The sequence below is a fragment of the Anas acuta genome, chromosome 10 (genome assembly GCF_963932015.1).
Source record: "Anas acuta chromosome 10, bAnaAcu1.1, whole genome shotgun sequence".
Classification (NCBI taxonomy): domain Eukaryota; kingdom Metazoa; phylum Chordata; class Aves; order Anseriformes; family Anatidae; genus Anas; species Anas acuta.
The window spans coordinates 15,118,094-15,141,187 of record NC_088988.1 but is presented as its reverse complement, the minus strand read 5'-3'; the positions used below and the strand labels follow the sequence as shown (position 1 = coordinate 15,141,187).

Here is a 23,094-nt window from a genome sequence, read left to right as displayed (position 1 = left end):
GGTGGTGCTCTGACTCCTACCGACCACTGCCAAAGTAATTTCATTCTCTTCACTAACATGTGTACAGATTAATTACCAATGTAAAATACAGAATGCCTGAAGAAATGCAACGCGTTTCATTTTCGCACCTGGTGAAAACTACCTACAGCTGCAATAACCTGCGCTGCCGTGCAACCTGATGCACCGACCCCCCCCCCCGACTGTTGTGTTTTATTGGATGTAACAAAGGAGACAGTAAGCAAAATTATCATTGCAAAACCTTTCAACTGCTCTGAGAAGGGAATGACAGGAAAACAGTCAGCATTGGTTTTCCCACGCAGTTCTGTTGCAGCAAAGTATGCCTTGGGAATAAGTTTTATAAGACAAAATTTTCAGGAGCATAAATGGGATTGAAAAAGCTGTACGTGCAACGTTGCTTATTCTGAAAACATTACTAATGCTTACATGAGTAATTGGCAAATTTGCCAGTTGTTCATTACAAATGAACAATTGGCAAAAAAAGTTACTATATTTTGTCATTAAAAAATCAGCTGTAGAACACTGGAATCCTTATAAGCAAAGCAGGTTTGGCATCCGCCTGTAATCCATTAAGCAAATGACTAATCAGAGTGGTTGTATAAAAGGTTTATAAGTTGTATAAAATAATACACAAAAGTAATACTGCATGGGAGGATAAAACCTTTTAATTTTATAAGGTAGGCAAGTAATTGTATGTATGGATGTGCTTGCCTATCCATTAACAACTGCCTGCAGAACATATGAAATGAGCTAATAGCAATAATTATCTGGAATTAATGATGAACATAAACATTTCTTTACACTCACTGCATAAGCAGCAACTGTAGTTCAGTATTCACCAATGGTGCAACCAGAGCATGGCGTATACCATGATGAAAGGGAGTAGCCATACCAAAGAAAGCTACTGAGAAGTGGCATTTCTCTATTAATAGCAAAACTGACAATTTGGAGCTTTAATTTCACTGCTGCTGAAGCCCGCATGAAAAGGCTGGACTGCAGCCAAAAGGCAATAATCACAATGTCTGCAAATCAAAGAAATAAGCCATCAAGGAGCTCCAGTCTTTCTACACAATATAATTATCGAACAGTATCAACCTCTCTCACTGTCTGAACTTTGGAACAAAGATCTTGTCGCAAGTGGAGTGGGATACTAAAAGTGATGAAGCCTCTTCCTCCCGACCAGTCACAGATAAAGACCTGAGACTTGGCTACTGCTATGCTTATTTGTGCCACCGCTGTACTGAGGAAGGTGTATTTTACTGGAAAAGTATGAAATACAAGGGCTTTTGTGCCTCTCCTCTGTGTCTTTTAGTCACTTCTCTAACTGTAAGTAGAGAATGTCCCAATTTAACTTTTTCTTTACTACAGCTGCTTGCAGTTTGCATTTTGCATACTGCTTGCCCATCTGATGGGAGATGAGCAGGTGTGCACTGAGCTCTGTTCCAATTTAGATTTTGTGTTTTAAAACAGACCATAACTTGCCATAGGCATTTGGATCTAGGACAGAATGCCAAATACAGAACAGGAAGGTTTGCTTCTTAATTGCCTGAGTAAATAAAACTTTCTTGTGAAATGTGTTACTATATAAAACATTGATGAAATACCACAGGGTATTTCTACATTTTCCAATCCCCACCCTCAAAAAAAGAATACTAACAACTGAATTTCCCACACTATCTTAATAGCCACAATAATTCTTCCTTCCGGTCAGTAAAAAGCATCGCAGTGACTGGGAACAGCTCCTCCGGGAAGGCCATGGAGCTTCTAGGATTTCGCCTGGGGGGAGAAGGGGCATAGAGAAAACATATTTTGATATGTTGCAACAGAGGCTGCAGCAAGGAAATGAAATGATTTATTGTGCTGGGTATTTAGAAAGTTGGTTACTGCAATAAGGAAGTGTACATCCACTGCGTGCATCATGAATGCACAATGGACAATGCCCCTCGGTTATGCAGCATGAGTCCATGATGTTGCTCCTAGGGTCTTGTGTTGATGAGAAACGAATGTTTGCTTTGGATCCCATCTCAGATCCTTATACTTGGGGACTTTAATGAAGACTACCCAGACCCCTCAAGGCAATATCATTATATAGCACTGAAAAGTTTAATCATTTAGCAGTGCCCTGATTCCTGTAAGCCGTATGTATTTGGGGATAGTCCATGCACTTTGGCTTCATATACTAACACTTCCTTAACTCTGCCCACCTTGACCATTCTCATTAAGAAGAGGCCCATGCAATCTAAATTATGCTGACCAGTATTTCTAGCAGAGATTTCTTCAGACTCACCCGTTCACCTACATCCAGTCTTGCACAGGGCCTGGAAGGCAGCAGCAAGCATTCCTCATCCTACTCCCTTCCCCATCCAGGTGTCTCAGAGCAGAGCACCAAGCCTCCAGCACAAAGCCGCAGATGTTCTGCTGGTAAAATTGGCACAGCCCAGAGAACATTGCCACTATATATTAGTCCAGGACATCGTCTTTGGATGATACAACATGGACGTTCTGCAGCAATTTTCCTACGCATTTCAAAATCATTAATCTTTCTTGTTGCAAATGCAAAGTTGGACACAATCTGAGCACACAGAAGCTAATCTCTGTGTTCATTTTTTTTTTCCTTTCATAAACTATTTTCATCTGTGTAATTACTAAGTTTTAATATCTATGCTCTTATTTCCACCATTTTTAGCTTGTCTTGACAACACTATTGTCTCCCTGCATTTTATTTCTGCTTTCCACAGAGCATTATAACAAACGTATCACAATTAATCTAATTATGTTATTATTACATCATCAATTATGAATAGGATTCATCTCACCTACATTAGTCACGTAAAAGTTAAGGATCTAGCTTCTCTGGTCCATTGCACAGATTAGTCACTAAAGACAAATACCTGTAAATTGATCCCTGTGCGTCTCACAGCTGAAATGGGGTATGTCGCCCCATGGAGCTATGACTTCCTATTGCTTGACTACAGAGGAAGTTTTCTGTCATTAATTAGGTGCTCAATTTTTAGGTGCCTAATATTAGGCACAATAGATAATCCCTTTCACATACAATTCCTATTTTGTTAAGGCTTTTCTTTGTATTTATACTGAAAAGTTGTTTGTTCTTGCACACAGAATAAATGTTATTACTTCGCTTGTTGAACCTTCTTGACCAGGGGCAAATTGGAAAGCACTGATGTTTCTGTTGGAAGAAGAGCCCCTTATCCTCAGATGTTTTCCTACTAACAGATATTCACATACCCACGATACAACAAAACATTGCATTACCAGGAAGCAGGAATAAGTTATGAAATGCATCAGTAGTTAGCTGTTAATATCTAGAGTAATGCTGAAATCAGGATAAGTTTGTTAAAGCAACTTTTTGTTGCCAGAGATCTGTCAAAGGATTTTTTCACTAGAAATGCTCCAGTGATATAAATAAACTTTTGATCTTTTTTAGGCTTTCATGTTTTTTTCATAGTCTACCCAAATAATATAGAATGATTTGTAAAGCTGTTCTATTTTCTTTAGTTTGGGGAGGAAGAAAACAAAACACAACAAAAACCTATATTGAGGATAAAGAATTTACTACTAAGAAGAATTAAAAATTCTAAATGTTTCCATTTATAATATTTGTGTCTTAAATAGGCTATTAGGAATCCCTCATACTGCTGTTACTGTGTGCAACTGCTTCTTCTTTTTTTAACTGTCACAGGTTTCATTAACCAAGAGAGCTCTGTGATAGTTTTACAAACTGTATAGTATACTACAAAACACTTTAAATAATCTAATTAAATCATAATTATAATTTTTGTGTTTTCCGTTTTAGAATTGCTTTTCATTAAAATCAAAAGAAAAAGAAAAAGAAAAAGAAAAAGAAAAAGAAAAAGAAAAAGAAAAAGAAAAAGAAAAAGAAAAAGAAAAAGAAAAAGAAAAAGAAAAAGAAAAAGAAGCCTATATATAATCCAAAACATTGAAGGTAGCTTTAACTAGAGTCTATGCATTCAAGATGCACTACACACATTATAATGCTAAATATACTAACAAGAAGGATCACCCTGTAGGTAGCAAGAATGGTCATTTTTGCTCCATACAATATACAATTCTATAATAATTTAGAATGAGAGACCACAAATCACTGCTATTCAAAGAGTCCATTTAAATTACTTTTATACTCTGAATCCTAACTTCCTCAGTTTCACTTCCCCCCTGTTTCCCATGTCCAAATTCCCCAAATGCTAATCAACTAGGTCAAAAAAAGAAGCAGATTATTAGTGCACCGAAGCCCATGTTCTCTTAGTTTCTTCATTAAAAGACATTTGAGTCTCACTGAAGTCAACCAAACTTAAACACGCTTGTGGTGTGTGGCCTAAATCAACCTGGTTTTACTCAGGATTTAGCTTCAAAACTCTTCAGAAATCTGGGTGACTTTAAGAGAACAGATGGACTTGTCTCAGTGCAGAAATTATAAATAATAATAATGGCAATAGTAATGATTACAAAATGGACCATATATCATCTTTCTGTAATAACGCCTGTACAAGCCACTTTCAGATTACCAAGAAGACCTACCCGGAGACATAAAACTCACAGAATGACAGGTGTGGAGGGAGAAGCCCAAACAGCAAAGACAGCAAATGCAGAGCTTAGTCTTGTTGGAGGCAGAAGTGCAAGGGTATTCTGGAGACAGTATTATAACAAGCACTTGTATTCAACCTTAGTGCTATTACACTCTTCACTGAAGCTCTGAAACGGAAATACGGAATTCTGTAATTATTTCCTCGGTGATACCAGACCACGATTCTGATCCTGCAAAGGTTTCTGTGCAGATACAATTTTCCTTTTTCAGGAGTAATGCTCCCTGTTCAAATCTGCTGGACCACTGCCAGGAGGAGCCCAGTCACAGGCACACCTGCGTTCCTGCAGCATCACCTCACTGCCCTGCTTCGTGCCAGCCAGAAGGCAAATCACAAGTCTCATCAGTGGTCTTATCAAACGGGACTCAAAATTCAAACCTGAGGAAGGTGAGACAGCCTCTGCTTCCTCCTGCCAGGCCTTCATTTTAAGACTGACTTCTCACACATGGAGGAATTAACCCTTAAGGAAACCCCAACACATTTGTCTTTGATTATACTCTGTTAAATGCAGAACAATGTTTCAAGGAAAATCTGAAGACACACCCTCTATCGCTTTAATTTTGAATGGGGAAAAAAAAGTGATGTTCCAATTCCTTTCTGTATTCTGAGGGCTTGTTATTTTAACAAACACTCTTGGTATTATTCCAATATTCTGAAATTCTTCATGTTATTTTAATATTTTAAATTTATGCCATGAACCACCACTAAATGTTGATAAATTATGTTGGGACTGTAGTATTTTTTCCCAACAGCCTCCGTGTAAATGTAAATTAGTCATACAAGTCAAAATATGAATTATGTTCAACTGAAAATAATCATACCTATTGAGCAGTCAAAAAATATTAGTAGCCATTAATAAATAATCCTCACCACATATGGTGATGTCAATCAGCATTATGATTTTGCCCAAATAAAGGGAGTTTGGTGAGGCAGAGCTGCCCACTAAATAGTGCAAAAGTTCATCACTGGCACACAGCACGCTGCTGGCAGAGCTTGGGGACGCCTCTGATCCCTACCTCAGCTTCAGGTCACCCTTCTCCACACCATTTTAATGTACTGCACATATGCTTCAATATACACAGAACGAGTGCTTCAGCTGTGGTAGATCATAGCCCCGTTGTGACATTAGCAAATATATTAAAAAAAAAAAAAAAGTTTAAGGAAACATGCTCTTCAGTTGCATAAGCAATTTGTCTGAGGATAAGATTGGAAACCCATGTCTTTCAACATTCACCTCATAACTTCTGTGAGAACATGGAGATTGCATGCAGATCAGTACTTTCTGGTTGCTGGATGAATAATAAAGTTTGTTAACCACGTGTTAATCCTGTATTGACACACACTAATAAAATATCCTCATTTTTGGTACAAAAAAAATACTTCCAAAGGAAAACAAAACACTAAATCTGAAATCGGTGTATCTTCCAGAAATGAGAACTGAAAAATAAAAAATTAAAGTCACGACACCATCTGGTTGTACTAAGCATTTTATGTAGAGTAGTTATGAAGAGAAAAAAAAGGAAAAAAGGAAAAGAAAGGTCGCTCTCCTAGTAAAGAGGAAAAATATCTAAAATAATCCGTTTATTACAACTGAATTGGACACAACTTAGAGCAGCTATTTATGTTGCTTTATAAATATGGAGCCTACATTTTAATAAATCTATGCTTGGCAAGTTCTGAGATATTAAATGGTTCTAATCCCATTCTACTTTATGACTAGTTCAAGAAATGACCTCTAGCTAGATCTGGCCTTGTTCTATCATGCAACTAGATTTTTCTTACAGAAAATAAATTAAAAAGGTGTGACCTTGCTGAGGGCTTGCAGAGAAAATGAGGTACATCTTGTCACAAGCAGAAGAGCCTATTTGAAACACGGTTTGTTCAATTTGAAAGGCTGCTGCTTTCCTCAGATCAGAAGTTAAGATAAAGGCAGTTGGATGAAAAGAGGAGAAACATTTCCAAGAGATGAAATTAAAGAGCTACACTGGGAACCCATTCAGCGACACAGTGCCTTTTTGTGCGCCGACTTATCTAGGACTCATCAGCCACACCTCGTCCCCGCGCGCGGGGCGCGCTCTTCACTGCGCACACAAAGCCTGTCGTGTAGGGAGACGATGAAACCGCTGGCGGATAGGCATCAGAGGACACTGACAGCAGCCCGGCCTCGCATGGCAGGCCCTGAGCAACCCACCCAAATCTCCCACGCTGTGCACGGAGAACCAGCATCCTTGTGCCTCCCGATCGTGGCAGCTCTCGTGCTGGGAAGCTCTCTTCTGGTGGGAAGTCTCCTCCAGCCATCAATACGTGTGTCACTGATGGGAAATGTCCCCAAATGCCTCGCGCCTGCCTCTGTGTATCAAGCAGGGTGCAGAACAACCCCACACAAAAGTGGGGATTTTAAACCCGGCACGGCTTCACAGGTGTGCTCGATTTCTGGGTCATTTGACCTGCTAAACTTCGGCAGCAATTGGTACAACACTGCCCCGACAGAATAGCGTTTGTGTCCAAATCAGAAGAGGTGCATTTCGTAATTTCCCTCCTAGCAGCAATTAATTCCCTTTCTCACAAGAACAAAGATATGAAGAGAAGGACTTACAAACACGTCTGGGTTATTGCTCTACCTGGATTTTCTAAAGAATTAGCAGCAAAAGAAAATAAGATGCATCTTTGTTATCGGGGAACTCCCTTTTCTTGCGTTGTATTAAAAGCTTCCAGCAAATCCTCCACGTGTGAAGGACATTCTTGAAGACAACCAAGCTGAGGAGTGCTGAAAAGGGGAGGCCACGAGGCACTCCTGGCCCGCTGCCTTCCTTAGCACTGCCCCCCCGCGTCGCTCGTCGGCCCCACGATGGGCCAGCAGCAGGGGCAGGCCCAGGCCTACCTCAGGCTGCAGCCACACTGTGCCCTAGCCTGCGAGACCAGTGGCTCCTTGTGAGCTATGAAGCCTCAGAAAGTGCTGAGGCAGGCTCTTTTAAACACATGGGCTCGTTTCCTTGCCCAGTGAGGCCCCCATAGTGGCTATGACCTGCCACAATGCCACCACTATGGCAGCTGCAGGATGCACGCCCCGGCCAGGTTTTGCTCCTCCTGCCCCTTGCCCCCAGCTTAGGCACAGGTGGGATAGATCTCACTGAGATCTTCAACAGCCAAGCTCACCTAGATGGGTTCTTGCAGTTCTTTTAGTGGCGTTAGTCCCAGTTTGAATGGTTCCCTCATTGCAAGCTTTAGGCAGACGGCTTTAAAGAGCATAACAGCAGATCTATACCCTATAAAAGATTGCCTAATCACAGCAGCTAGCTGAATAAAACCCAGCGCATGTTGTACTAATTCATATAACCAAAAGCAGTTTAATTTTGCTCGTTTAGAAGAAAACCTGAATGTGAACAAAGCATTTGGTAAAGTGACAAGTGGAATTCCAAACAAGAAAGACAAATATTTCCTCCAGAGGCTAAACCTACTGCAAAATATTAATCTCTCCTTCTACACATCTTCACATGTCTTTGGTGAAACACCTGTCTGGAATTGTTAATAACAAATATTTTTTAAGGTTTACACTTCAAAGCCAGTACTGCAATGTCAAGCAGTGTAAAACTTTTGAAGTAGTTTTAGCTAAATACTTCTGTGACAACTGTCTAACTCAATTTGTCTTAGCTGACTCTTTTCTGATATTATAAAAACCTAAGAAAGACCTGGTTATCAGCCAAAAAGGTAAAAATTTGAGGGTCATAACTACTAAATTGTATGAATCAAACATTTAAAAAAAAAAAAAATGTAGTTGATTCAGAAAATGATTGATGCCCTCTGATTTCTGAACTTTAGCTGAACAATGCTTTTTTTTTTTTTTCCTAAAAGGATCAAAAAAACAATATTCCATGCATAGGAAAGGACAAGAACACTTCAATAATCCAATGAAACCATGATAACCCAAACATAACAGCATTACAAAATGAGTATATTATGTCCTACTTGTTTAGCACAGTGAAATGGTTGTCCTTAACATGGCAAAAGATACAGATTCAAAATAGGAGGCTGCTAAGATAGGCCGTATACTTTTAATTACTGAACAATTTTGCACTGCAGGCAAGTATTAAGGCTAGAAAAGGATGAGAGAAAAGGAAAAGAACTGGAGGAAGAGGAAGGCAAAGAAAGCAAGCTGGGGCTGATGAATCAGAAAAGTTCTGAGAATTACTCACAATGTAATAGGAAAAAAAAAAAAAACACACACCAAAAAAACAACTAAAAAGGTCGAGCTGACCTCGAGACTCTAAGTCGGGCTCTTGAAATCCTAAATCATACAAAGCGCCATGACTTCAAGGCACACAAACATAAGAGGATTAAGGTAAGTGTCCCACCTAAAAGCCTGAGAAAACAAAGATTAGTTTTAAGTACTGAAAAGAAACACAAATTCATACGGATGCTCCATGTGCAGGAAGAATAATTGTTAGGATGTATTAAGAGCCCACTCAAATAAGCACCATGTAACATAAGGCAAAACTCCAGGTTTGATTGCCACCTTCTGAGTGCAAATATACTCAAGTCAGAACTTCACAAACATTACCGACTTAACAGATTCAAAACCTATTGAAGTCAGAGGTAAGTTTCTCATTGACTTCAGTTAGCTAAGACCCTCTGTTTAGAAAGATTAAGTCAAGACAAATATAGCTATTCTTTCCAGGGGAAAGCAGTGAGACGGCTGCTCCCAGCCCACGGTACCTACCTGACCAACTGCAGCAACACCCCTACCAAGCGAGCCACGGCACAGCAAAGACTTCTCCTGCAGTTAAACACTAAGAAACAGACTGTGCTCCTTATGCTATCAGGCTCTCGGTCATATTTACATTTACCTTACATTTGTGCTAGTGGCAAAAAAGATAGCGATACCCTTTGAAGGATGGCATTAGTTCTGGATGTTATTCTACAAGTTTGAACTGTGGTTGTCATATCTTGACCTTTGTACATCAGGCACAGGAGATGTCAAATGAAATTTAAGCAATCACTCTGAATTCTGTACTCATTTTCATGTCAGAGAATATTTAAAAACCAGCAGTGTCGTTGTTTATGCACCTACTAGATGGAAAGAGAAGCACTGTGTGTTTGATGGACTGACCAGCTTTCCACCAGCCCAGACGACTTCAATAAATTCTTGTTAATTGAAGACATGAAAAACTTGGAAAAAAACCCATTTATCATCTTTTTATACATCTGCTGGAAGGAGTCACCGACTTCAACCCCTTTCCAGCATTACTGAGCACTTGGAGTCCCTCATATTCAATACGATTCAGTAAGAGAGAAACCTGGAACAACCTACCAAGCACACGCTAATTTCTGAGATTGCTTCATTGGGTAAAACAAAAGCTTACATCTTTGTACTATTAGAGTCAAAATGCCTCTACTGAATCCTCTTAACTACCTATTTATTTGAGCATAAATATGTAGTTAAGGATCTGGGAAAACCCTATGCCTTCCCAAGTATGTAGTCCAGTAAAATACTGCGAGACAAGCCTCTCGCCAAGAGGTCCCTTCTGAAGGCGTGTGGGTGCAGGCAGGGCTCTGCAGCTTCACCAGGGCACAGGGCTGGGCAGCCACCCTGCTGCACCACGAGCTGTGGGCCCACCGCCGCCAGCTCTGCCAGAACCAACAAACCACACGACTCCCAGAAAAAACAGGGCAAGCAACTAAGTGCTGTCAAGTCAACCTGTTGTCCTGAAGCCAGTCAATGGGGGGAGAAAACCCCTGTTAGTTCATACTTCATTCTTTGCACTGATTATTTTAAGAAAATAAACCTATAATGCTAGCAAGATTGTTTGTAAGCAGAATTCTACTTTTTAAAAAGAATTTGATAGAGCCTTAGGTCAACATGCCATGAGCAGATCAAGACAAGTATAGCCCTAGTGACCAAGATGACCATCCACTGCAGGTTAGTCATTTTGATTTAATAAGAAATATTTTTGTCTATAGGCCCAATACACAGCAGCCAGAACTTAATGGCAACTTTTTTCAGGAGGGTTTCCTACTACTCCTCTGAAAAAAAGTGACTGCTAATCTCCTCTGCATGAGAAGCAAGTAGCTAGCACCCAGCTCTGACAGCCGTATGTCGTCAAGTCATGCAGGTTGCTCTCCAGGTAAAGGCAGGAGGGGGAGGCAGATACAGAACTCAACAATTTCTCATAAAAATGAAATAACTCACCAAAATACATATATCCCATTTTAAATATCACACCAAATCCTCCTGCTTGGTTTTTGGATGATAGCTTGAAACTCAAAAACACATTCAAAACAGACTACTTTCAATTTCTTTCATTATTAACATTCCCCAGAATGTGTGTGAAAAGTTAACAAGTTGAAAAGTTCTGTCCACTGAAATCTAGGGCTCCGTTTAGACAATACCAGTAATTACCCGGAGATCACTTTGATCATGTTTTCCTCCCAACAGAAGCAAAATTCCCACCAAAGCCCAACGTAAGGTTACTTACAGGACATGACTTTCATCGTGTCGCAACAGATAAACGTCTCCGTAACTCCATGAGGACACAGGACAAGCCGTGGCACCCCTCAGCGGCCTCTCTGAAGGGAACCCATGTGGCTTGGGCCCCGTGCCCGCAGGGCTGACCTGGGGGCCACGGGGCCGTGGCTCTGCCCTCTTGCCACCAGCGGGGCCGCAGCGACTGCTCGCATGGCCTCCGTAGGGAAACCCCTGAAGGAAAGCGGCAGCAGAGCTATTGCCCACAGCAATGCTACGGGACGAAGTGGCGGTGACAAGATGACATTGAGAGTCTGACACTGTAGATTACCTCAGAACCATATCAAAATGACTCCCGGTTATCAGATCTAGATGACAATGAGACTCCGGCATCACTGTCATCTATCCTGAAAAAATAAATAAATGGTACATGCCACTAGCCACGGGAATGGATGGCGATTACAGATCTATTGTAGCAATGCTGCTATTGTAAGGGTGGCTCAGGAGCTTTGGTGATTAACTCAACCTCAGACTTATGCCATTTTGTCTTTTGATTATCAAAAAAAAAAAACAACTCATCAACGCTATATTTAATCTAGCAATATTCCTCTTCCAATCACACAACAAAGTGCTGATGAGACAACTCAACAATCCCAATTATGCAGTAACAAATATTGAATTAGCACACTTAATTCTGAATATGCAGAAAGGATGCACCCACCCCTCTTTGGGCAAGTAAACCGGGTACCAGCTTGAAAACCTGCAAAGTGCCCTGCCAGGGGTAGCCCGAGCACTCCTACGTGCAGGCATTGGGCACAGGCTGCCCGACGTTGGCAGCCCTGGGCCACTCTGGGACAACGCGTGCCAGCCCTGCGTCCCCACGGATCAGCTGTCCTGCAGGAGGGGAGCGCCGGGCAAGCGGTGCTGCTGACCCCAAGTGCATGGCACGTCAAGAGGGGCGGCTGCAGTGCTTTGGGACAGAGAGCAGCACTATCCCACAGGCAAAGAAAGAGCATGTCCATGTAAGAACGGGAGAAAGTATATATATATTTGCCTTTTAAAAATGGTACTGGACGTGAAGCTGCTTTTTTTGTTTAATTTTTACCAGAACACTGTTGTGACTGCTGTCCAAACTGGTTTTTGTTTTGCCAGAAAAAAGCACTTACATTTATATTTTAAAGGAAAATGAGCTGCTTCAGACTGACCAAGTCATTTGTCTCTTACTGTCACACTTATTTTTCTGTTCCTTTTCCCTTTCATTAAAATCATACATAGAAACTACAAGCTAATGAAACAATGATGAACATCTACTTCAATAACACGGAGAATTCTCAAATGTGCTTTGTTTGTTTTGTTTTTTCTGCAAAATTAACATATTAGAGACTATTTACCACTGTACAAAATTCCTTTCTTTATTTATGAAAGCTACATCTTTACTATCATGATGTGAAATGAAAAGCCTCCTGTACTTGTTGCATACAATTAAGCCGCAACAAAAGCCAGCCCAAGCCATTTCACATTTCATAGGGCTGCAATTATTCTTTAACTGTTAGAATATGCTGTCCCCCAGGAGCTAATTACAGAAAAGCTCTCATCACACACAAGAAACATACAAACAAATCCTTCAAGCACAAAGCAAATGTTCAACATTAAAGAGATGCATTCAGGAAGTCACACCAATCAGTTTGGTTCAGCTAATTACTAATCTGATTTCTGGAGTAGTTGCATTAGATAATTATGATGCCCATTCACAACTTGAAAGCCAGGTCTTTGACTGATTATAATAAAGATCTAGGACTCGGAAAAAAAGTAGAAGCAAAGTACAGAGCACACATCAGAGCAGGGCTGACAACGTATCTGCTTATTGCACTGGGTTATCGAGGACCCCATCCGGCGTTTGCCAAACCCAACAGGAATATTTTCTGATTTCATTTATGACTTGGTCAGGCCCGGACCAGCACTAAGGTACAGCTTTGCTTTGCAGACCAGAGTCACCAGGTATCCGAAACAGGTCTCTTGATGCTGCTATCCCCTCAGAGTGCCAGGCTGAGCTCCTCAATGACTGATCTCACTAGGCTTTAACTTAGGTTTACTTGCTTTCAGCCCCTCCAGGGCTTTTTTCTTGCTCCAACTATGGCTTCAGTGGCTTTGGTTTCCAAAGTCACCCAGCACCGGGTGAGAACCTACCATCCTCTGGTTCTTGTTTCAGACCTGACTGAAGCTTTAAGTGATCACGTTGTAGCTGGGAGCTCAGAGACTTGCCAAAAATGTGTTTGCTGAAACGCAGCTTTATAGGAAAAACGTCACTCTAGCTAGAGGTCTGATCAAATGGATATAGCAGGTTCCTTCAGCAGCCCAACCCAATGCTCTGCTCCCCTCAGAGGGATTTATGATGAACAAGGACACAAGCGTCCCATCAGCCACACGTTTATGGCCACGACTCCCTGCAGATCATTGCAAGAATACAGCAGCAAGCCAGCAGGAATTAAAACTTCTCCCTGGGGTACAGCCTTGCACGTTTTGTACCACCCGGGTTCCTTTCTACAGAGCTGTTTTTATGCACTACAGACAATACAATAAACTGTGGAAATTAACCTCTCTTCTCCAGTGTTATCACATACAATACTTGGATTTCTGATGAATGCATGGTGGCATTAAATAAGAATGAAATTTGAACAAATACTGAACTTTAAACAGGTAAACTGGCTTCAGCAGTGCACACTGAGCCATCCTTTGCCATGCTGGGGCAACAGCAGTGATTCAAAACACACAGTTTAATTAAAAACCAAACCCACACAGCAGTGTCAGCTGGAAAACTCGGGGTTTGTTGCTGTTTAAAAACTCGAATGAAATACAATACACATTCAGACTGGCACTTCTCCACTTCCTATGCAAAATCAGGCAGAACCACACAATTACATTGTTTGCACGCAGGCACGCTGGACACTTTTAAAGCATTAAGGTGAAAGGGATTCTTTGCTCTTGTTAAACTAAGTGAATGAGAGTTGCAAATCTGTATTTCAAAGTCAATAGGCTACAATATTTAGAGGTCTGCCATATGTGGTAGCTTAAAATTCAAAACTGAACGAAAATTGTGTGGGGTGGAAACTAATGTTATGGAATCTGAACCAAGGCTACATTTATATTTCACTTTAATGCTCTGGCTGTTTAATCAAAATATGAATAAAAGGTCTAAAAGACCAACACGCAAAAATATCATAGTTCTGGAATTTAGCTTTAGCTTCCTATTGTCAACCAATTACTGTGTAATTTTTTCCCTGTGACTGAATAACTAACTGTTAGCAAATAATGAAAAGGCAATTACAGCAGAGCTTTGTTCATATTACCCTCTTCATTTTATTCAGGCTATAATTATTGTCAATGCTGGAGGCTTACTGTACCATGTAAGTGGCACCAGGGAAGAAAATGGAATGGGCTGGTGCATGGAAAATTGCAAATGTCACAGCTACCTTCATCATCACCGTTGGACTTCGGAGATTAAAAAAAATAAGCAGCAAAAAGCTCTCCATGTGTGTTTTGCAAATTCTTTACCTCAAGCTGTTGCAATGGCTGCTGAACTGGTAGAAGGGGAAAAATTCAAGTACCATGTTTGTTCTTTTTTTGTTGTTCTTAGCCTCCCCCCTCCGCCCCCTCCCCAACATTTTTATTACTATTTAATTCCCAGAGGACACTTCCTTTTTGCCACAGCGTGCCTGGAAACAAACTCACAGAAATATCCTTTTAGCAGTGCTTCTCATTAAGGATGTCCATGCTGTTCTGTAACGGAGAGTGGCATATAAATGATGTATTTTATGGGGTTTGATCTTTACTTCTTTGCCACATACAGACACATCCCTACAAAAATGAAGATTACGACCCGTATGCACAGATGCAGTGTGCCACATTTACAGCCTGTCATTGACCATTTATAATGCAGTTTCCCTGGGCTTCTCGTATTTACCAGCAATGATGGATACAAATCAGAAATGTGCTATTTCATTTGCACCTTTTTGAGAAATAAATATTGTCCCTGTGCTTCATTCACATTGTTTTCCTCTTTGTATTGTTTACGAGAGAACCAATACGCTAACATTGCCTTTACATACCTACTCAGATTTCTTTTTTTTTTTTTTTTGGTCATGTGAGTTTAAGGTTAGTCTGACTATTTTAAGGCGGTTTGATTCAGGAAGAGTTGAGATTGATATTACTGGCACCCCACGCCTGCCTAGCTTTAATACTTTAATTCCATTTCCTCCAGCATGAGCTCCCATCGACGTGCGCCCGTCCCACCAAACAGCCGTAGCCTCACGCCAAACGCCTGGCGCAGGAGCCCAGCCCGAGCAGCAGGGTGCTGTGCCAACATCAGCAAGCCCACGAGCCACACCGTGGCCCCACACTCACCGCCTGCCCTCCCACATGCAAACTGAACCTGGGAGAGCAGGAGCTGTGGCACTGCACACGAGGACGGGTCCGATGCTTCGTCTCCTGCAGCGTGACAGCATGTGCCGCGAGGCATCCGGGCACCTGGTGAGCACCCATAAAATGCCAGATGCCTTAATGGAGTAAGAGCATTTCAGATATCCTATGGAAGCTGAGTTCAGTTCTTGGTTTAATTCATCATCCGTAGAAAAATCAACGGTTTATTTTCTTATATATATTTTATTTTAAAAGTAATAGTATAGCTGGGAAATGTGAGTAAAATCAATTGCATACAGCCGGCACGATAAGAACAGCTCCCTTTTTATACATTTTCCCTGGCAATGCTTTGGGACCTTTGTGGTCTGTGGTCATTTTTCAGTTCTCTGTGTCAACAAAAACAGACTTTTCAGCTCCAAAAGGAATGCATCACACATTAAATCCTTACCAAATTTAAGTCTACTTTGTCATTTTTCAGATCCTGAATAATATCATAAACTTTTGGGATTACAGAAATAATAATGACCAGAGCCCAGGCAATTTAAGCCTGCTGTGCTAATCACAGAGTAAAAAGTCCTTTATAATAACATCTATATGCTAGAAAAATACAGATCTTTCAAACCATCCAAAACCTCGCTTTCCATTCCCTGCAACAACGGGGAGGACATTGCTGAGATAATGACGCACATCCTCCAAGCCATTCCGTTCACGTCCCAACATATATGAAAAACAATCCGATCGCTTTAAAAAAAATCACTGTTTCTTAAAAACAAAAATCCTGATTTATTGAAAAACGTAGTATGATGTCAGTGTGAATTAATGTTTCCCATAGGCATACTAATAAGCTCCATGACATAATAACTTGTTATACTACACCAGTGGGACCTTAAAATTATTCCAAAGATAACATAACACAACACTTGAAGCAGCAGGAAACTTCCAGCATGCTTTTAGATGTTTTACAGTGTTACTAATCTTTGAATTGCTTGGAAAAACTGAAAGGAAACAGAATATTTAAAATTGGAAGCACTGCAGTTAGAAAATGACTCCATTCCAAATTCCAAGTGCGCACAGGAGATTAATGTCAATGTAAGAAAAAAAAATAGCAGCAGAAGGGGGGAAGTTATTAAATGCACTTTCTAGGTTGGACATGTGCCTTTTGGTAGTCCAGTGCAAATCTGTTTTTATTTGGCCGAGTTAGGAGGGTTTAAAAGAACAGACTTGCACACACACCAATTTCTTATTAATGAGAAGAAGTCGGCCTTATTTATTAATTTGCTAATGCAATTTCAGGCAGTGACTGCCCAGCACCAGTGCTGGGACACGCCAGGAAAGAACGGCAGGGAGGGCTTTGGCAGGAAGCCCCCCGCATCAGGCTGGGCACCGGGCGCCCTGCAGGCCACCAGCTCCCTTGGTTTAGCAACACGCTCGCCAGGGCTAAATGTTTGAAACAGAGCTCCCAGATTAAGTGGTGGGCTTCTCGAGTGGTATCCTCAGCTCCTTGCTCAAGCTACCAGAGGTGCCTGGGGGATACCAGGCAAAACACTGCGGTGCGAGGTGCTGAGCACAGGCAGCAGGTTCGCCTATGCCAGCCGGGCACCGTTTGGTTTTCGCAGTTCCTACAATTATGGCCCTGTTCATCTCGCACCACCTTTGCTGCCTTGCCCCTCTTACCCAGCTCCTTGCTCTTCATTTGGCCTCCGCACCGCTTCTCCCCGGCCACGCGGAGCCACGTGCTGGGATGCTCTGCTCGGCATAATTTTCTTTCCTGTCTTAAAGGAAAGCACATCCCCGGCCACTGCTTCCAGCTGAACCGTACGGCCTTCGACCAATGCTAGAAATGAATATTCCATGCAAAAAATGTTAACCTTTGATCCAGACACATCTCTGCAGTAAGTGATCCTGTTGTGCTGCAGCCCTTTGATCACTCGCACAAAAATTGGAACCATTTGCAAAAGTAAAGCCTGTGATTTGCACATAAACCAGAGCTGGCTTACAGAGGGCTGCACTATCCGGGCGCGGGTCTGGGAGCGTCTGCACAACCCCAGCACCACCGCCAGTCCCTTCGTGGGCCAGAAACGCTGAGCCCACGTCTCCAGGCTCAAACTCTCAGGAAGAAAGCGCGATGGGGTGTGCGAAACAATAAATCGCCCCAAGCAGAGCGCAGGGAGGGATCTCGAGTTACTGGGTACCACGGGATGGGGAAGCAATAGCAGCGACGAGAGCCACATCAGCCATGAAAGATTCAGTTTCCTATTCATCCCCTGAACGGTTTCGACATCATGGGAATCTACAACAACCGTGTGAAACCATTTTCCACAGTGAACCTAGAACACCTGGTGAGCCCTTTGTAGTCCCTGCCAAGTAACTATCTTTAAAAGGAAGGATAAACTGTAATCTGGAAATGTCAGATACAGACCACTACTGCTACAATAGCGAGGCGCAGGCAAGCAGAGAGAAGAGGTGCGGGGGAATGAATGCTTTGGGCTAGATAAAGAATGAGAGGGAAAAAAATGGAGAAAATGATATGGAAAGGGAAATAATTTAAAGAGTATGCAAAGGCCACCAAAGGATTGAACAAACACAGTAGCACAGGGGAACAGAGGGTGATACAACAGTAATTTTGAAATTAATAGTATTCCCACGATCCGCAGCAGAGGATGGAAAAACAAACTATGAACTGAAGTACAAGATGGAAGGTTTTCCTGCTTTTTTTTTTTTTTTTTCCTTTTTCCAATCATCATATAAAAGAATATAAAACTGATACATCAGTGAAAAACTTGTGAGCCCTGCACCAGGCACAAACTGAAGATGTTACCTTATCCTGAAACTTTTGTAATGCAAAGAAAAATAAAACTCTATCCTGCACTCTGGTATTGTGCTCCTTTATCACTTACAAGAGACATGAATGGGGGAGAAGAGGAAAAAAACTATTCGAGGAATTCGGCACAGTTATTTCAGAAGAAGGACACAAATTCCATTTCCTTCCCTGAGAAGCAAAACAGCTCATTGAGAGCTCTGAACACAACACAGAACTCCTGTCAGGACGCTGATGAATTTCTGGTATCTGAAATGACAAATGAGTATTAAACTTAATAAACAAATAAATAAATAAATAAATAAATAAATAAATAACACTAGCTTTGTATCTATTTAATAAAAGACTACTTTGATACCAACTTTTTGTCCATATGAAGCATCACCACATAAGATTCCCACCCTGGTGGAAACCCTGCACCAAAAAGGTTTAGAGCAATTTTTAAAAGTTTTTTTTGTTTGTTTGTTTTTTTGATAAAATGAATGCATCTACACAAAATCTTAGTTTCTTACAGTCTCTTAGAGTCTTCTTGTTGAAAGTTTCATATTGCCTATATTGCCTGTCTGCAGATACGTTGCTGCTCCGAGAAGTTTTTGCCAGCCTCTGCTAACATTACGAACTATTTTCATGTGAAAGGGACTGCACGTCCCAGCTGGCTGTGAGCAGCCACCACTCACTACCATGCACAAAATCAGACCACAAGCAGAACATACCTACAGGCACAGTTCAAAAATTCCCTTTGGAAAATGGACGGAACTAAAGTGGTGGGGACTGTAAATGCTCTAATTCAGGCTATTTCAGGTCACCTAATGAATATTATATCATGTTTTCATTATTATTATTTTTTTAATAATTGATTTTTGTTTAAAAAAGTGAAAACCCATAACCACACTGGCTTGTAGCCTAACTGGAAGGGTGAGCACGTTGGTCACTTTGTGAGTAGAGGCGTTACTAATAACTAACATGAGCTTGACCTAGCTGGACTTCTGATGTCAACTCTGACAGGTGTACGAGACCACCAACACCTCTCTGTTGATACACGTTCCCCTAAGTGCAGTCTCTTATTCTCAAAGCTTCTGTTTTTGCATGTCAAAGTGACATGGCTTGGCTCTTAGGAAGACCAAATAAGATGCAAGTGACAATTAAAAGATATGTGTAAGCTAACTACATGCTGGCTATTGTCAACTGAGTTCCGATGGTGCTGCTGAATGAGGAATCACACCACGTAATCATGAGAAAGATCATGAGAAAAGTTACGCTGTGTGTTAAACATCGAGCCTTTGCAATGCAGGTGGCGTATCTCACAACACCGTTTCTGCAGGCCTGCTCTTCTCGGGGCAGACACGAGCATCAGCACGGCTTGATAGAGCAGATGATAGGTGATCTCATGGGCTGCTCTCATTTTTCATCATTGATTTGCTGCAGGATACACGGTGAGTATCTTCAGGATTTAGATGGTTTCCATTTGTAAATATTTTTAGATAAAAGAGTCCTAAGCAATTATAGATCTAACCTCTCAGTAACAAACCCATCTTGCAGTCCAGTGAAAAAAGCATTCATTTTCCTGATAGAAAGTTATGGGTAAGAGAATAAAGCACGCTAAAGGCTCCCTCGGCATATCTTGTCACATTTCTAGAGACTGATGCCATAAGGGTCTCATTCAGAACTCCCTGATGGTGGTGCAGTTTTTCTTACTCATGTCTTCAGATTTGGGAATTAAATAAGACCTTAAAGGGAAAACTTCTGAGGGGACCCTCACCAACACAGCAGTGGCAGGATGAAAGAGGAAGTTCTTGTCTGAGGCAGGCTGGGACAAAACAACAACAACAACAACAAATCGATGAAAATAACTGCAGAAAAACCTAACAATTAATGGTTGCAGGTATCATACTTGGCCCTTACACCAACACATTTCCACAGCACCAAAGGAAGCCACAAGAGAGCAGAGGGAACACATTACGGGTCTTTGTCAGCACAACATCAATGTCACAGCTGCCTGCAATTTTGAGACTGGACTTGAAAACCCAAGGTGAACATGCCTCCTCTTCACTTCATTGAAAGCTGTGCCTCTCCTAATCCTGGGGGGCCAAAATAGGCACAGGTTCAAGTCTCAGCAAATGACCCAGGTAAAGGCTATTTAAATGGAATATGCGTTTGGGTTACAGTCCTGTTTGTAGGTCTGATACGACAAGACAGTGCTGTGACAGGAGAGCCCCATGTTACGCTGCTTCGCCTAATGACGAGTTATGAACAGGCTTTAAATTGGTGCAGATGTCATTTTGGGTGGCTGAAATGGGGATTATTTGCCAAACCCTCGGATCAAGTCAAGAGCTCCTTATCCAGTCCATAATGGAAGCATCACTTCAGTTACCTGAATATGCTAAAAATGGGATCGTGTTTCTGGTCATTACTGAGAATGGAGAGGAACAATGAGAAATATGGAAAAGAAACCCCAAACCCACAGGCTCCACGTCCTTGGGATTTTGTGAAAAGGAAAACAAAATACAGATGAACTTACATATTTAACTAGAACACCAGCAGTTTGGAAACTTAAGTCTTGATTATGTCACAGAAGCAAAATGAGCGACTGACCAAGGTTTATGTCTGCATTTTGGCTGCAAATGCCCACATTGCAAATACCTGAGGTGGGCACTAGGAGGGATGGCACTGAATGAAGACAGCAGCATAAAGTCATTCGTAAAGCAGTTCCCTCTGCAGACCCCACAGCAAGTCCATCATTGTGCAAGATTTGGAGCGAGAAGGGCACTAAGGTCTTCTGTGCTATCTTCTGGAAGAGCCCCACTCTCAGCTGCTCTGCTTATCCAGTGCCTGATAATGGGATGTAAAGAAACCAGCCTCTTAAGTGATTATATTGGGCATCCTAAATAGAACTCGAGCTCTCTACCCATACCCGACCAGTTACGCTCTGTCCCACCAAGAGATGATGTCACAAACTGACACACAAAAAGAAATGGCATGTTTTTTTCTTTCACAAGTACCACCACCAACGTGCAACAGCTTCAGCACTCTCAGGAATTCACACATGTATTCTACGGACACCAGCACATCAGTGTTTTAGCTCAAATCATTAGCATGCTTTAGAAACACCCCCCAGTATGTGTGCTGTACCTCATGGAGCTGTACTGGAGGGCATGAGCTAGATGCCTTTTGGGAAAAACTGAACTAGAAAGTGCCCTACAGGACTGCAGCCAAACGAGGACGAGCAAGCAGCCACCCAAGAGCATGCAGTGTGGGCTTAGCATGCACAGCTCCAGCTGCTTCATGCTACAGACCCACAGTCTGGTTCACATTTCTTGCAATCTCACGCATAACCCTGGAGAAAGGTCCCTGCACGTAGATACTGAGTTATAGCTGAACACGTTTTAATGCACTTTTGCAAAAAAAAAAATACACAAAAAGACCAAAGTGTGTTAATTGCCTTATGTACATACAAGAATCTGGTCTCTCCTACAAATAAACTGATGTTAGTATTTGAAGCCTGTGGTGTGTAATTAAAAACGTCTAATTTGCCCAAAACAAGATTGCCTCAGTGAAAGCTTGTCACCTTCTATATGGGAAAGTCATACATTATGTATTTTTTTACAGATTTATCTTTGTTATGCAATGAGGAATGGTTTAGAGATATATAGGAAACATGCATTCAGTTTCTGTGATTTAGGGTTGCTACAATTAGCAGAAGTTATTTTTGACAGCTATTTCCTAAAACACCAGAAGAATCTGAGACCAGGCCTCCTTGATAGAGCAGAAACAAAGGGGATTCGTCCGCTTGTCTGTCAAGAGAAAAATCTCCCACCGTTCTCTGCTAAGTTGTGCAGGGGAAGAACGTGCATTTTAGGATTTCAACTTTAAGATAGCAGGCAGCTTGTTAAAAATTACAGTAATAAACCATGCATTTATAAACAGATCCTAGTTCAACATTCGTACTGAAGAGGACAAGGGGTTCACTGGATACAGAAGCACTTTCATGTTATTATTCACAACAATGAACAAAATGAGAAAAAGGAATCCATATGGAAATGGACACAACATATTCATGAAATATCACTACTTTGAGAAACTGGTTTCAGAGGGCATCTTTAGCCATGGCTTTCATTTAATGGAGCAGGTAGTAACTCAGTGCTCTAAGTCGCAGAATATTATTTTATTTAGATGGCTACAAAGGCCCCAAAGTGACATGAGATTAAAAAAAAAAAATCATGTCTTTCCTTAAGGCAAATAAAGGTCACAAAACAACATTTAATTACCCACTCTTCTAACACTTTTAAGTAAAATGGGACTACTCCTGAGTGAATATATAGGAACCAAAACCAAGTAAGATACAAATGGCAATTATTTCACATTTCTGAAGAAAAAGTAATTTTTTTTTTTTTTCAAAGGGAAATCGACTCCCCTTCCACATACTCCAACTGGCCTTGGGATTTTGCACTAATGCTACTGCAACAAGGTAGTTAAAATTTTGAATGTGAATATTATTTAAAAAATCAGTAATAAAACATATCTTCCTGCTGGTTTTTAAGGTTACTGGTTTTTATGTAAGACTGAAGTAAAGTTGGAGCTGAGCATTTACTTAATTGTATGCTTTGTGAAATGCAAAAAAAAAAAAAAAGTAGTGTTTGAGAAGAAACCAAGCCAAACAGTGTCCTTCCCTACCCAAAGCAGTGTTCAGTAACATCATGTTGTGCTCCCTTCTCTGCTCTAGGAAAGGGTGCAATAAGAAGATATGCTCCTGGATGCTTTTT

The 23,094-nt window shown here is 41.3% G+C and overlaps 1 long non-coding RNA gene across 4 annotated transcripts in view; it reads right to left on the bottom strand.

Annotated features, from left to right (window-relative positions):
- The window catches only part of LOC137861981 (uncharacterized), a 150,908-nt gene that overhangs the window by 84,108 nt on the left and 43,706 nt on the right, over window positions 1–23,094 (bottom strand). The window contains exons 3-5 of one of the 4 annotated variants that reach the window (XR_011099974.1): window positions 4,595–4,749; window positions 2,306–2,433; window positions 681–1,794 (exon numbers count right to left, since the gene is read on the bottom strand). The exons of the other annotated variants lie outside the window; for them this stretch is intronic. This is a non-coding gene — a long non-coding RNA (uncharacterized lncRNA). Of the gene's footprint in view, window positions 1–680; window positions 1,795–2,305; window positions 2,434–4,594; window positions 4,750–23,094 lie in introns of those variants that run through there. 4 annotated transcript variants of the gene reach the window in all.